This window comes from Aedes albopictus, chromosome 2 (genome assembly GCF_035046485.1).
Source record: "Aedes albopictus strain Foshan chromosome 2, AalbF5, whole genome shotgun sequence".
In the NCBI taxonomy this organism is placed as follows: Eukaryota; Metazoa; Arthropoda; class Insecta; order Diptera; family Culicidae; genus Aedes; species Aedes albopictus.
In genome coordinates this window covers 237,482,727-237,496,913 of record NC_085137.1, presented here as the reverse complement: position 1 = coordinate 237,496,913, position 14,187 = coordinate 237,482,727, and positions in this window count along the sequence as shown.

Here is a 14,187-nt window from a genome sequence, read left to right as displayed (position 1 = left end):
ACCTCCTCGATCGTTTCACCGTAGACTTCGAGCGTAATATCGTCGGCAAATCCGACAATAACCACTCCCACTGGGTACTCTAACCTCAACACGTCGTCGTACATGACATTCCATAACACCGGACCCAGGATGGAACTTTGCAGGACTCCTGAGGTTATGTGAAAGCACTTCCGACCCACCTCCGTGTCGTAAACTAGTACGCGATTCTGAAAGTAGCTTCCGAGAATCTTGTACAAGTGCTCCGGTATCCCCAGATGCAAGAGCGCATCGGCAATAGCAGCCCAACTGGCGCTATTAAATGCATTCCTTACATCCAGAGTCACTACCCCGCAGAAGCGAATTCCCCTCCTCTAAGGCTCGAGTGCTTTCTCGGCGGTTTTTGTAACCGACAAGATAGCGTCTACGGTGGACCTCCCCTTCTGGAAGCCATACTGGTTGCTCGAAAGACCATTTACGCGCTCAGTTAACCTCAACATTCTATTGAGGATGATCTTCTCGAGCACCTTCCCCGCCGTGTCAATCAAGCATATTGGTCTATATGCCGACGGGTCTCCGGGTGGTTTCCCCGCCTTTGGCAATAGTACCAGGCTCTGCCTCTTCCATGCTTCTGGGAAAACTCCCTCGTCCAGGCATTTCTGCATAACAGATCTGAACATCTCGGGAGCCTCTGCAATAGCTACTTTTAAGGCCAGGGTCGGAACTCCGTCCGGACCTGGGGCCTTACCTACGCTAAGGGACTTTGCTATCCCCGCAAGTTCCACATCGGTGACCCTTTCCTCATCGCCAGCCTCAGTCCCCGGCTGTCCTACGAAAGGACGCCAAGGACTAGGATCATGACGCGGAAAAAGTCCTCCAATGATCCCCTCCAACATCTCTGGAGATTGCTCTGTAGAAGCCATCACACCTCTCGTCTTGGCCATAACGATCCTATAGGCGTCACCCCACGGGTTCGTATTGGCACTCTGACAGAGACCCTCAAAGCAGGCCTTTTGCTTGCTCTTATCTCGGTCTTAAGCGTGGCTTTTTCAGCGGCGAACACCACCCGCCGTTCGTTTGGCTCTTCCTCTGATCGTGCTCGCTGCATCCGCCGCCTAGCCCGTAGGCAGGCGCGGCGCAGGTCCGCAATCGCGTCGGTCCACCAGTAAGCCGGTGGCCTCCCATTTCTAGGGTGGACTCGCCTAGGCATGGTCGCATCACACGCACGTGAGAGCACCGCTACCACATCGTCGCCGTCTAAGCCGATTAAGTTTCGCTCACGGCGGAGCGCTACCCTAAATACCTCTCGCCGAAGTATGATGTCTTCCACCTACGAGGGCTTGCCCGAGCAGGAATGAATAACTGCCCCATAACTAGAGCATACCAAAGTCAGGTATCATACTAAGATTAGGTATTGGTCGGTTATCCAGGTATTGAAAATAACTTATTTTGGTATTTTGTAGGTATTAATGCAATACCTCAACGAGTTATTGGTTTGGTGTTGAGGACTGCATGAGGTATTATTCAATTATGGAAAAATCGCTATTTGTATGGAAAAATCGCCGATTATTATTTAGGTATTGCCATCCCTGATGTCATTATTCGCGTGTTATTCACAGAATACACACCAGTTATTATTTTAGGTATTTTACCTCTTATGCAGGGCTATTTAATACCTCATTCAGGTTGTAGGTATTCGGTTTTCCATACCTGAGTTAGTTATTCTTCAGCTATTTTCTCCTGCTCGGGTGTGCTTGGCCTAGCCGCCTCTTCTTCTATCCGCTGTCTGCTGTTGTTGTAGTCGATACTGTAGCGAACCGCCAGGTGGTCGCTGTGAGTGTAGCCATCATCTACTCTCCAGTTCGAACTACTTGTTAGGCCAGGACTACAAAAGGTCACGTCAATAATTGACTCCGCTCCGTTTCGACTATAGGTACTCTTGGTACCGACGTTAGCTAAGTCGACATCTAAGATGGCCAGTGTTTCTAGCAGGATCTGACCCCGCTGGTTAGTGAAACGGCTTCCCCATTCCACAGCCCAGGCATTAAAGTCACCCGCTATTACCACCGGCCTTCGCCCTGTTAGCACGGTCGTTAAGCGGCCCAGCATTTGTGTGAATCGCTCGATCGGCCACCGCAGAGGCGCATAACAGCTACAGAAGAAGACCCCGTTTACTTTGGCGACCACGAAGCCCTCATAGGTAGTAGACACCAACTCCTGCACGGGGTATTTACCCGTCGTCCATATCGCCGCCATTTTCCTGGTCCCATCCGAGACCCAGTTGCCGTTGCCGGCGGGTACTCGGTATGGGTCCGAAATGATGGCGATATCCGTCTCCCACTCAGAAACCGCCTGACAAAGCAGTTGCTGAGCCGCATCACAGTGGTTCAGGTTCAGCTGCGTTACCTGCACTGGGATTTGTTGTTCACTGCGGCTTTCTTAAAGGCCGGGCACCCTGGACCACCCATCGGATGTCTGTTTTGACGTTGAATAACGTCCTTCGGCAACATATAGGAGTGTAACTTCAGAAAACAGAAAATTTGAGCATGTAACGAAAAGTGGTTAGATTTTGACCGCTAATAACTCTGCCATTTCTTGATGGATTTTCAAAATTTTTGCATGAATTGATCACAAATTTATCTACGCATCGAATCTATCTAAGGTTACTATTGATTTTCAACAACAAACTATTGAAAATTTGAGAAAAGTGAACCCATGTTTTATCCAGCCAATCACGTTCGAGCACAGTTTTGGACTTTTCCGTCGAGCGCCTGGCAGTATAAAAGCTATTTCTTCTTCCCCTCTTCCTTCATTCTTCATCAACACCTCGAGGGGAACGCATCGGCAGAGAGCTGTGCAGTTTGCTCCGTTTGCGCTTTCATTTATGTCGTTTTCGTTTTTGATTCAGTTCCAACCTGGATTGGAACTGGATCAGATCACAGTTTCAACCCCAACCCGACTTCGGTTTCGCTTGTACTAAAGTTTGTTTGACGTTGTTTGTTTACACATTTTCCGCCGATCCAGTTCCAACCCAGGTTCAAAAACGAATTCGACATTAGTGTTCTTTGGCAAGCCGAGCGCGGTGGTCGGTGCCTCTTCGCGAGCGGCAGCTTGTTTACCGGATCAGAGACGGAGAAGAAGCACAACTCGGTTTGCATTTTCGTTCAGCATTCTCTTCTCACAGCAAGCACATTCTCACGCTGTCGACCGCGGTGGACGGACGGACGCACCGACGACAACCGTGCAGCAGCGGCGGTGATGGAATAATTTATCGTTTCCCCAGTTCGGAAGCGGATGGGCGCCGACGACACGGCAGCAACGCGGTTTGGTTTTGTGAAATCAAAATTAAACAGCCCTTATTAGGGCTATAATTCTATATTCCACGTAAGAGTTGATTCAAATTGCTGCAAACATTTTGAAACCTACTTCGAGAGCGCCGCTAGCAACCTAGAAGCAGCCGCGGCGGTGGCTCATTCACATTTTCCCAGTGCGGTAGCTGATGGCCATGGCAATAACTGGGAATATTTTAACCGCTTGATGTAGAATCTATTCTAACTTCAAGATACGGTAACGAAAGCCTAAAGTTATGCGCGCATCATAAATCTGCTTGAAATTTCTACAACTTTGAAAAATGGCAGGTTTGCTGAAAAATGAAAACTGTTCACCAGCGTTGCCAAATTTCAATAAGAATTTCAAATATCTGTAATCTTTAGACATTTTGGTCGAAAATACATGACTTTTGTACTATATACTGTCATTCCTTACTAAACATTATAATATTGGTTAACCTTTAGCCAACCTACTGATTTGACAATGGCTAATAATAATCATTTTAGTATATTTTAATATTCCGCTATAATAAATTATTGCAGATAAATTTGTGTGGCATCGTTGAATTTTACTCCCCTCACATCTAACCAATCACGTTCGAGAGGGGAAGCCAGGCCATTGTGCCGTATAAAAGCAAACTGCTTCTTCTCATCTTCCATCATTCTTTCTTGACCCATCGAGGGGATCACATAGAAGGAGGGCTAGCCAGTTTCTCCGTTTGCGTTTTCCATCAGTATGCTTTGGCAAGCCGAACGCGGTGGTTGTCGGCTGTTACACTCTCCTACGCATCGTTGTACGCGGCGCCAGTGGAGCAATTAGCCAGTTCAAACTGGTGCGCAAGCGCAGCTACAACGAGGGCTTTCTTTTGCCCCGAGTTTGCGCAGCACCGCCATCGCAAAACCCCCATCGAGGTCAACGCCACCGATGCCGTTCTGGATTTGGTTGGCATAACTATCGATTTTCACCCCATGCAATAATTGAACGATCATTGTACAACAAATAAAATTAAACACCCCTTCTAAGGGCTTCAAAAATGTTTCCCACAAGAGTGACCCGAATAATTTTCCTAGACACAAATGTGTCAAAACCGGCTAAGTTCAAAACCATAGCATAAACTTTGCAAACGGAGTAGTGGAAATATATTAGATTCTTGTAGCATCTTGAAATTTCCCAGCCAAATTTCAATGTGTGTTGTCTCCGCAAAAAATGAACACTTCTATGCCGATTTTTGCCACACAATCTAGAAGAAAACTGTACGATATCTGAAAATTCTTAGTTATTTAATTAACTATTGGTAAATTCATTTGTGATCTTGTGGGAGAGGATTTGAAATCTGCATCAATCTGGCGTCAAACACTGCTCAAGCAACAACTCAAAGAGGATTATTCGAGGATTTAACATTTCCTCGAAATGTGAGGTACACGTAAAAAAATCCGTTCCAGTATTCGTGAACAAAAAGTCATAAATAATGGAACACGCGGCTCCTTCAACATCGTGATTTAGTTCACGCAAACGAGAGTCAGGTTTGCCACTATTCGACGACTAGTCTTAAATTTGAGAACACATTTCACGTCTGCTACAATCTTCATGCTAGTTTGATAACGCATGCAATAATGCGAACTCAAATCACGGAACTGAGAACGCTCAAAACTACTTTCGTGATTTTGGTCACAAAATCTAGAACTCGGTTCATGCGCCCTGTCAGCCGCATAAACAATCATCCACACGGGTAGTCGCACAAGTACCGCCGCGTAATGGAGTAGTTATAGTAGCTTTTTTTAGCGTTCTGGTGTCCGGTTTTCAGCTCCAAATACTGTTTTTATTCTCGAAAGCAAGTGAATATGAATTGTTAATTATGTAAGTAAGTGATTGTGGTGGTTTTCTGGTGATTTATAGTGCAAGTGCATCTGGGATTCCCAGGAATGCCGACAGAAGTAGAGGACAAGATTCTCGCCGTTGCGCCTTCCTCAGGATGGTATTGATTTTTAATCAGGTTCGGAAATGCCATGTAAGTACAGTGTGAAAGAAATATTATTCGATAAAGTGTAAAATTCATCTGATGCAGTATGCATACTTTAATCCTTCCGGACGCGCGCCGTTGTAAAAAGTGCAACACTGCCAAGTAATCTTGCTCGTCATATACAGCGCGAGCGCGGTGCAGTTTCACCTTCTTGATGGCGCGCGTCTTGAAAGGTTCAAGTGCATTTTTCTTTGCTTACAATTACAAATATCAGATCGTGAACAACGATCCACTTGCCATGATTTGAATCACAATAACCAGATCGATTATTGCAGACCATGAACTAGTTCTAATTCCCGTGATTTGTGTTCCCATGCGTGTGAACTAAACACCATGTACCGTGAACTAGGTTTCAGCCAATGCGAACACAATTCACGATAATATGATTTTTGATCTTGAGCTGGTCCGTTACTCAGGCGTTACATTTATGTGGCGGAACAGGGTTCACGAGAACGCGACTTTTATTCATGGTGTATTTTCGTAAGTAAAAATCGTGCTAGTTCCGAATAACGTGACTGATTGTGGACGATTTTCGGAACGGATTTTTATGCGTGTATGGAACCTAGAGATGCTATGCGGTGCACTATCAATCGCCGTCTACAATAAAACTAAACCAAACCAAAATTTCGCATCACAGTCTTTATCAATGTTAATTACAGCATTAATTGAAAGTAATGCATAAACGGACGTTATTCAACGTCAGACTTGCGGTCGTGTCTAGTATACAACCCCTCCAACTTTTTTTTCACTCTCAATGTTCGATCGTCAGAATAAATTAAGCTTGGTCTTTTATCCAGCCATCAATTGGAAAGATGCAGATATGGAATTCAGATTTGTTTTCCTATTTAATACGTGTCAGCAGACATGCCACGGAAAATTTGTGGTGAATGCTAGGGTGAATGTGACTGTGATAATGACAAAAACTAAGTGCGCCACACAAACTATGCATAATTTGGAAGTAAAATGCATTTAATTTACTCGGTGGAATTGGGCGCAAAAAAGGTTTTTTTCAACACAGCGGAGTTTAAAAATAAGTAATTTTTCTGACGAAATAAAATGACGGAAACGTGTTGTATGGTTTATTTTGATCTTAAGCTGTACGTGAAATCATAAAATTGAGCAATAATTTTTCTGTATTTACATGAATTATACCGGCTAGGCGACATATTTTTCTGATAAAACTCTGTGTTCCTGATGATTCCTCCAATAGGGCTAACCCTCCTGAGGTAGTCATAACTGAGCTCATGATAGAACTAGCGGTTTTATCACAGCATTTTTTTTGGTTTATGTTACGGCCACGAAATCTTTTGTTGGTTTTATGCATTGCCTCACAGTTTTGTGTATTTGTTTACAAAAAAATCTCTCCGACAACAACCGCAAATGCAAGTTTTATTGAAATGGTATAGAATAAGTGATAAAACCAATTCATGTCTACTTGCAAGTCTTTAATTGAAGATGTTTATAGCAGAAGTTATATGATAGTTTTATGGAACGCCAAAGATTCAAAGTAAAAAACTACCACATAAAACTAATTTAGAACAACTAGCTTTTTGACATGCTCGTATAAAACCAGGATAAAACATGAATAAACCTTCAAGGCATGCTGATTGTTACTTGGGAATGTCAGGTGACATACACACCAGCCCACCTTTATACTCCCTACTTTAACGGACTTTTTAACATCCGCCACAGGTAGCTGAACCAAAGCTATCTGTGTCCCTGCTGCTCTCCGTTGCTTAACGGCTGCGGCGGCCACCTGCACATCGCACCGTTGCCGCAGTGCCGTGACGAGCTCTTCCACTTCGGTGATCTCGTCAATGTCTTTGACCTTCAGAGTCGTCTCATGTGTCAGAGCCCTCACCTGCACACCCTCACCAAGGACCTTTTCTGCCAGCCTCTTATAGACGGCGTCCTTGTGTTCCTTCTGGCGCTTCAGCTCCAGGATCATCTCGCCCGTACAAGTACGTCTAATACTGCGTACGTCGGCTCAACGACCCTCAAGCTTGGCGTCACTTCGCATCGTCTTCAAGACGTCCGAGTACTTGGACTGTTCTGTCTTGATGACGATATCGTCGCCATTCTCGCGCCTGGCACCTGCCCTCCTACGCCTTGGCGTGACGTCCTGCACTTCTACCTGCGGATTCGCCTTCCTCTTCCTCTTCCGCTCTACCTTTGTCCAAGGAGGGTCCTCTCCTTGGATTGCCCTGCTCTGTGGCTGCTGAGGGCTCACCAGTAGTCGCAGCCCCTTGTTCCCATCGTTCCGGGACGGGCCAGCCTTTTCAGGCCCATCCTTCCCAGCTTTCCGGGAACCCTGGCTGGGATCCGACTTTCCGGCATTATTACCGACTTTAGGGGTTATTATACGCCTGGCCTTGCGGGTGCCGCCAGACAGCTCCTCACCTGACGGCTGCCTCACCCGCTTCTGCGAATGCTTGTCACGTTTGTCACGAGCATTCGCTTCCACACTCTTCGGACTACCTGCGAAGGAGAAGGCCTCCGTTTGTGTAAACTTCGACGCATTCTCCTTTGCGGGTTCCGCCGCTGCAGCAGTCAGCAACGCGACCGCGTGCTCCTGCTTGGCCTCATCGACAGACACTCTAAGTCTAAGCAAGGCCGTTTTCAGGTCCTTGCTTATATTCGACTTAGTTGTCGCGAAGTCGATGATTTTGCCAAGCTGCTGCTCAGCTACCTCTAATGCGGGCCGTCCTTTTCCTACTTCTTGGCTGATGGCCCTCAGCAACCACGCTCCGTCCATGACCTCCACCGGCTGGCTTGCCGTGGAGTGGACAGGAGCTCCCACGCTTGAGCTGCGTAAGTACCACTACTTCCACCTATGTTTTGTTTTGAATTTTTGCTCATATTGATTCCCACGAGTTGCACGGGAAAGAATTTCCACCATGCCAGAGCCCTGCATTAACGCGGTAAGGGACAGCTTACTGTGGGGGGTGCTCAGGTACCCCACAGGCTCCGTCAAAGATCGAGCATCTTTTTTCACCCCCTCGATCACTCATTCCTCGGCACGGGTCGCTTGACTCCTTGAATTGGGGTTAGTAGCCCTATTCTTAGCCGGCAACTACGCGGCTGACTCGCAAGCGGGGGGGGGGGGGGGGTTGCGCCAGGCCCCAGGACTTCCGTCCCTGCTGCCCCCTGTTTCTGTAACTGTGAGAGATCACTATTGCTGTATTGCTCTTGTGGAGTATTCTCTTGATGCTAGAGCTGAGAAGATGAACATATGGAATTGAACGGTAAGTTGCTGGTTTCTCCGGGTTGTCTGTACGAGGTGGTTGATAAAGGAATCGGTTGATGAGAGTTTGGGGTAATCGTTTTTGCGAACCTTGTCGATGAAATTGTTGACCACCGGCAGTTTTTGATTTTTGTCCGGACGGAGTTCTGAACTTGGCCTTAAAAGAAGCTATTGTAGAGGCTTCCGAGATATTTCAGATAACCTGGTCCTATTGCCAATGGCGGGGAAGCCACCCGGAGACCAATATGCTTGATCGACACGGCGGGGATGGTGCTCGAAATGATCGTCCTCAATAGAATGTTGAGGTACACTGAGGGTGTAAACGGTCTCTAGAATAGCGAATAGTTCGGCTTCCAGAAGGGGAGGTCAACCGTAGACACTATCCTGTCGGTTATAAAGACAGCCGAGACAGCGCACCAGTGTAAAAGAAGAGGAATTTGCTACTGTGCAGTAGTGACTCTGGATATAAGGAACGCGTTCAAAAGCGCCAGTTGGCCGGCTATTGCCGAAGCGCTCCTGCGTCTGGGGATACTCGGGTGCTTGCACCAGATTTGCGGAAGTTTCTTCCAGAATCGAGTACTAGTTTACGAAGCAGAGGTGGGTCGGAAGTGCTTTCACATAACTTCAGGAGACCCGCAAGGTTCCATACTGGGTCCAGTTTTATGGAATGCCATGTACGACGGTACGAGGTTTTGGGGTTAGCGTTCCCAGTGGAGGTGGAGATCGTCGGCTTTACTGACGACATTACGCTGGAAGTCTACGATGAATCGATCGAAGAAGTGGAGTTGACTACTACCCACTCGATCGAGTTTGTGAAGGCGTGGATGAGGTCCACAACACTGGAGCCCATCGTTGCTTTAATAAGTCTAGTCAGCTTGCCAAGAAAACCGTCATGATACATAATTTTGAAAAAATAAAGCTCAATTCACACCATAGAATTGCACATCTCGTCGGATGAAACGACCTGCTTTCAAATTCCAAACGTCCACCCTCAAATCATCATCTTTCCAAAAGCTCCACCTACCTAAACCCATCTCCGGCGTATTGTCGAGAGACGCACTGGTTTCTAATCAACTAGGGCAGCAGCGATGATGATGACGACGGCGGCGCATTTTAAGAAGCCTGCTGACAAACCTCGTTGATTGCGACGAACGGATTATTAAATCATCTGAATGACAATGTGTTTAATTTGATAATTAGGTGGCCCATCATCAGAGGAGGACGACGACGGGCCATATTGGAATGCGAAGCCATGCAGTTTGCACCGGAGCAAAGCGCTACGGGTTGGGAAGAAACGTGATGCTTATGGTGATTATGTACATGACATTTTGTTTGTTTACGGCCCAACACGTGCAGGGTTGTAGCCAGACATGATTCTAGGTGTGACGGTTATATCCTTTGAAAACGTTCATTGCAGACGCTGATTGGAGATAGTTGAAGGAGAAAGGGGTTAAATGCATCCACGAAATGAAGAACCGCCGACATTTAGTCGGTGACTCCGTGGCAGGCAGTATCAGAGGAGCTTAGGATACTCAACATCCAGAAGAACTCGAAGGGGTCGGATCTAGTTTGAAAGTATTTATTCGGAACAAACTATAGTCCAACAAGTATCCTTTTAGTTAGAAAATACAACATATTATCTTTATTCTCATTATTCTCTATCCCAGCTTTATTTATTGAATACATTTCACACCGGTTCCCTCTGCTTGAGACCCTCAGCTTGTTTCGCTTGGGATGGATTGACCTGAACATATGCAATGCATATATGCTAGCATTCCAGCATTAGGCGTTAAACCATTGGACGTAAACATGCAGGAGAACTGACGTATCGTATCGCAGGGTATGAATGACTTGAGAGCCGTTTCCCTCAGGTAGGTAGTTACCCAGTTGTTGAAAGGTATTGCTTGCGAGCAACGTTCCAAAATGCAAACATCAATCAAGTCGTCATCCTCGTTGTCGTTGTGGCAAATAAAACAAACGAAACAACAGTTCAGTTGCATTTGACTCCCAGACTTGAAGTGTATCGCAGTGCAAATAAAAAAAAAACAATCTTCAAAAGAATTTCCGAAGGAGGCCTTGGGTGAATTTCTGTAAGACCCCCTGAGGAAATTTGTGCAGGAATTCTTTAGGGATGAATGTGTCCATCCTTGTAGGGTTATCTGAAGAAAAACCTCGAGAAATCCATGAACGAATCTTTACACGTAACTTGGAAAACAAAATCCTTGTTGAAAAGATTAAATTTTTACTGGAATTTCTTAAAAGATTCTTGAACGAATTGTGAAAAGGACTTAAAAACATTGCCTAAGGAATCTTTGAATGATTTTCTACAGAAATTATTAGAGGAATTTATGAGGAAATCCCTGCAGGTATGATTACTAAAGAAATGCTTGAACAAATTCTTAAGAAATCCTTGAAAGGACTTCCAAGAAAAATCGTATGAGGCAGTGCAAAAAGAACCCTTGAAGAAGTTTCTAAAAAAATATTGAAGGAACTCCAAAGTATTCCTCTGAAAAATGCTGAAGAGAACATGTGGGAATCGTTTGTGGATATCTTTAAGAAACTCTTTATAGAGTTCTTGGGATTACATAATACTGAAGAAAATCCTTCAAGGAATTGAAGAAAAATTTTCCTAAGGAATCGCTATTGCAACTTTCGCAGAAAATCTTCGAGGAATTTGTAAAGAAGTCCTTGAAGTATTTCCCAGATGAATCGTAAAAGATATCCAAGAAAGAGTTCTTGGAGCTCCGCACTTGAGAAAACAATATTGAAATCGTTAGAAACATTTCGTTAGAAGTTTCGTGAAAGAAATCCGGACGAAACTGGTGTAATCGCTAAAGGAACCGTTAAAGGTACCAATAGAAAAAAAGCTGATAAAAACATTGGAAGAATTCCTAAAGGATTCATTGAGGGATTCCAGTAGAATCTCTTGGAGCAATTCCTGTGAGAATTTTTACATCATGTATTACAATTTTTGAAGTATTTCTTCGGATTTTTTTATCTTTTTCAGTAATTAATTCGGAAACCCGTGTACAGATTCGTTAAGGAATAACTTTAAACATCAATTTGAGAATCCATTCGGCTATTGCTCTGAAAATTTCCTTTGACGATATATTTGATTAATTGTTATGCATTTCCTTTGGAAACTTCTTCAACTGATTCTCAGAAATGCTACAAAAATGGCTTCTGATTTTTATTTCTACGAACTTCTTTAGATTTCTATATCTACGAAAATTTTGTTGGGAATTCCGTCTGCAACTTTTCACTGACTTTTTTTTGACAATTCGTTTGAGAAAACCTCTGGTAATAACTTTCGGAATAACTTTAACACTTTTCTGGAAACTTCTATGCCAATCCCTACGGGAATTGATTGGGTAATTCATTTGTCATTTTTTTGGTAATTTATTCGGTGAGTATTCTGTGAGTTACCTTTCAAATATCTTTTGGCGGTTTTTTTTTGGCAAATTCTTGGGAATTGCTTTGATTGGATTTGATCCGAAAGTTCCTATAAGAGTATTCTTGGAATTTTCTCTGCAAATGTTTTTGAAAACTATTTCGGCATAACTCTTTTGGAATTTCTCGGCAATAATATTCAAAGTTGAATTAGGTTATTATTTTTGAAAATATCTTTGACAGAACTTTTTGAAATTCTTTGGGTTTGGAAATTTATTACGGAATTCAGCAATTTCTCTAAAAGTTCTACCAGCAGTCCCTTTGCTCATATACCTGACAATTACTATTGTAATTCTTTCAATAGCACAGCGTAACAAAAATTAACTTTTGGTCTGTCTCAAGAGCAAACTAATGTGTCTCTGACAGATTTTGGGCCGCGGTTATGTTAGGTACGATACAATTGCATTGCATTGCATTGCATTGCATGCAAGTTTACATATTAACATGAAATGCTTAAATCTTTCAAATTTGATTTGATAAATCGAAATATTTTGCGTGAGTCGTAAATTTAGATGTCAATTGACCATTTTACCTTTTAATTGCTTAAAAAAAATATTTCCATGCTTAACGGCTTGCAGTTAAAAAAGCCCAAAATCGCATATTTTGCCCTATAAATTGAGGTATAGCTCAAAATTGTGGCGTCCTGAAACAAATCTGAGCCCGGATTCGGATTCAGCGGCCCAAAACCTGTCAGACACACATACAGGTACTTTGAAAATTAATTAGTCGATTCGTTTGTAAATTTAAGTGGCAACTTTTAAAAGCTTCTTTGGTAATTCCTCTGTAAATTTCTTCTGATAATTCTTTATTAAATTCCGTCTGTTATTACTTTTGATGTTCTATGAGATACATCTTTGCAAATTAAAAATAAATCCACGAATTTACAACGGAACGACCGAGAAAAATCTCAAGAGAATTACCAAAAGAATTGGCTTCTTTAGTGGTGTTGAGATAATTCCATATTCTGAATCTGCATGCCAAACTGAGCCGAAATCCAAATTTTCATCAATTTTGGAGCCCGGGAACCTATTTAAAAATCAATTTGAATTTTGTATGGGAGCGATTTGTCGAATCACCCCTCGTCGCATTTTGTACTGAGCGCAGCTGTCAAGCAGTTTCCCAGCTGTCAAAAGGTGATTTAAAAAAATCTCTTTGAAATTGATTTTAGATACCAAAATAAAGTTCTAAAAATCTGAAAAAAATCATAGCGGCTCAGAAAAAGGTGCTCTTTCGTTTAAAAAAAAAAATCATTGATTTTTTCTTAATTTAAAAACCCAATTTCCAAAAAATTTAGATAATTACCAGAAGAGATCACAAACAATTTCCTAAAAATGTATAAAGAAATTTCTATAGAATTTCTAGGAGGAGATTTTGTGAGAATTGAAAGAATTCTTTTTTTTGTCGAGTTTCTAAAGTATTCATTGGAGGAATTTATGAATCCTTGAATAGGCTTATTACAGGAATTTCTAAAAAAAAATCTAGCAAAAACACTGAATGCATCGCCTGCAGGAATTCCTATGGAATTTCTTGGAGGAATTTGTGTAAGAATTTCCGGAAAACCCTTGCAGTAGTAATTAAATAAATACACGAAGAAATCCTTGCATAAAAGGACCCCAAAAGATTTCTTGTACAAAATTATTTGTAAAATACCTGGAAAAATCAGTTTAGGAATGAATGAATGAAATCAATTGAAGAAACTCTAAGAGAATACTTGAATAAAATCTGAACGAATATTCGGGCAAATCGCAAGAGAATTACTAAAGAAATTACTGGAAAAATCCTGAAGGAATTTCGGGAGCAATTTCTAAAGGCTGCCTTAAAGGAAATCCTTTAGAATTTTGAATAACCTTAGAACATTTCCTAAATCCTTGGAGAGACTTCTGGAGAAGTTATTTGTTTTGATAAGATAGGATATCTGTTACTTTACTATTTAGCCATTTACGCTGCCATTTTTATCCCACTCAAAACAATGGAATGAAGCGTTTTTGTTCTGTTTCTTATTTTTGTATATTTGTTAGAAGTGAGCTCGGATTATATAAAAAATAACGTAATAATTCTGGAGGAATCAATCATAAATTCTGGAGAAATAGATTTTTTTTTGAAAAGTGAGCAGAGGAATACTCGTAAAAATTCCTAAAGGAACTCTTGAGAAAACTCCCAGAGTTGA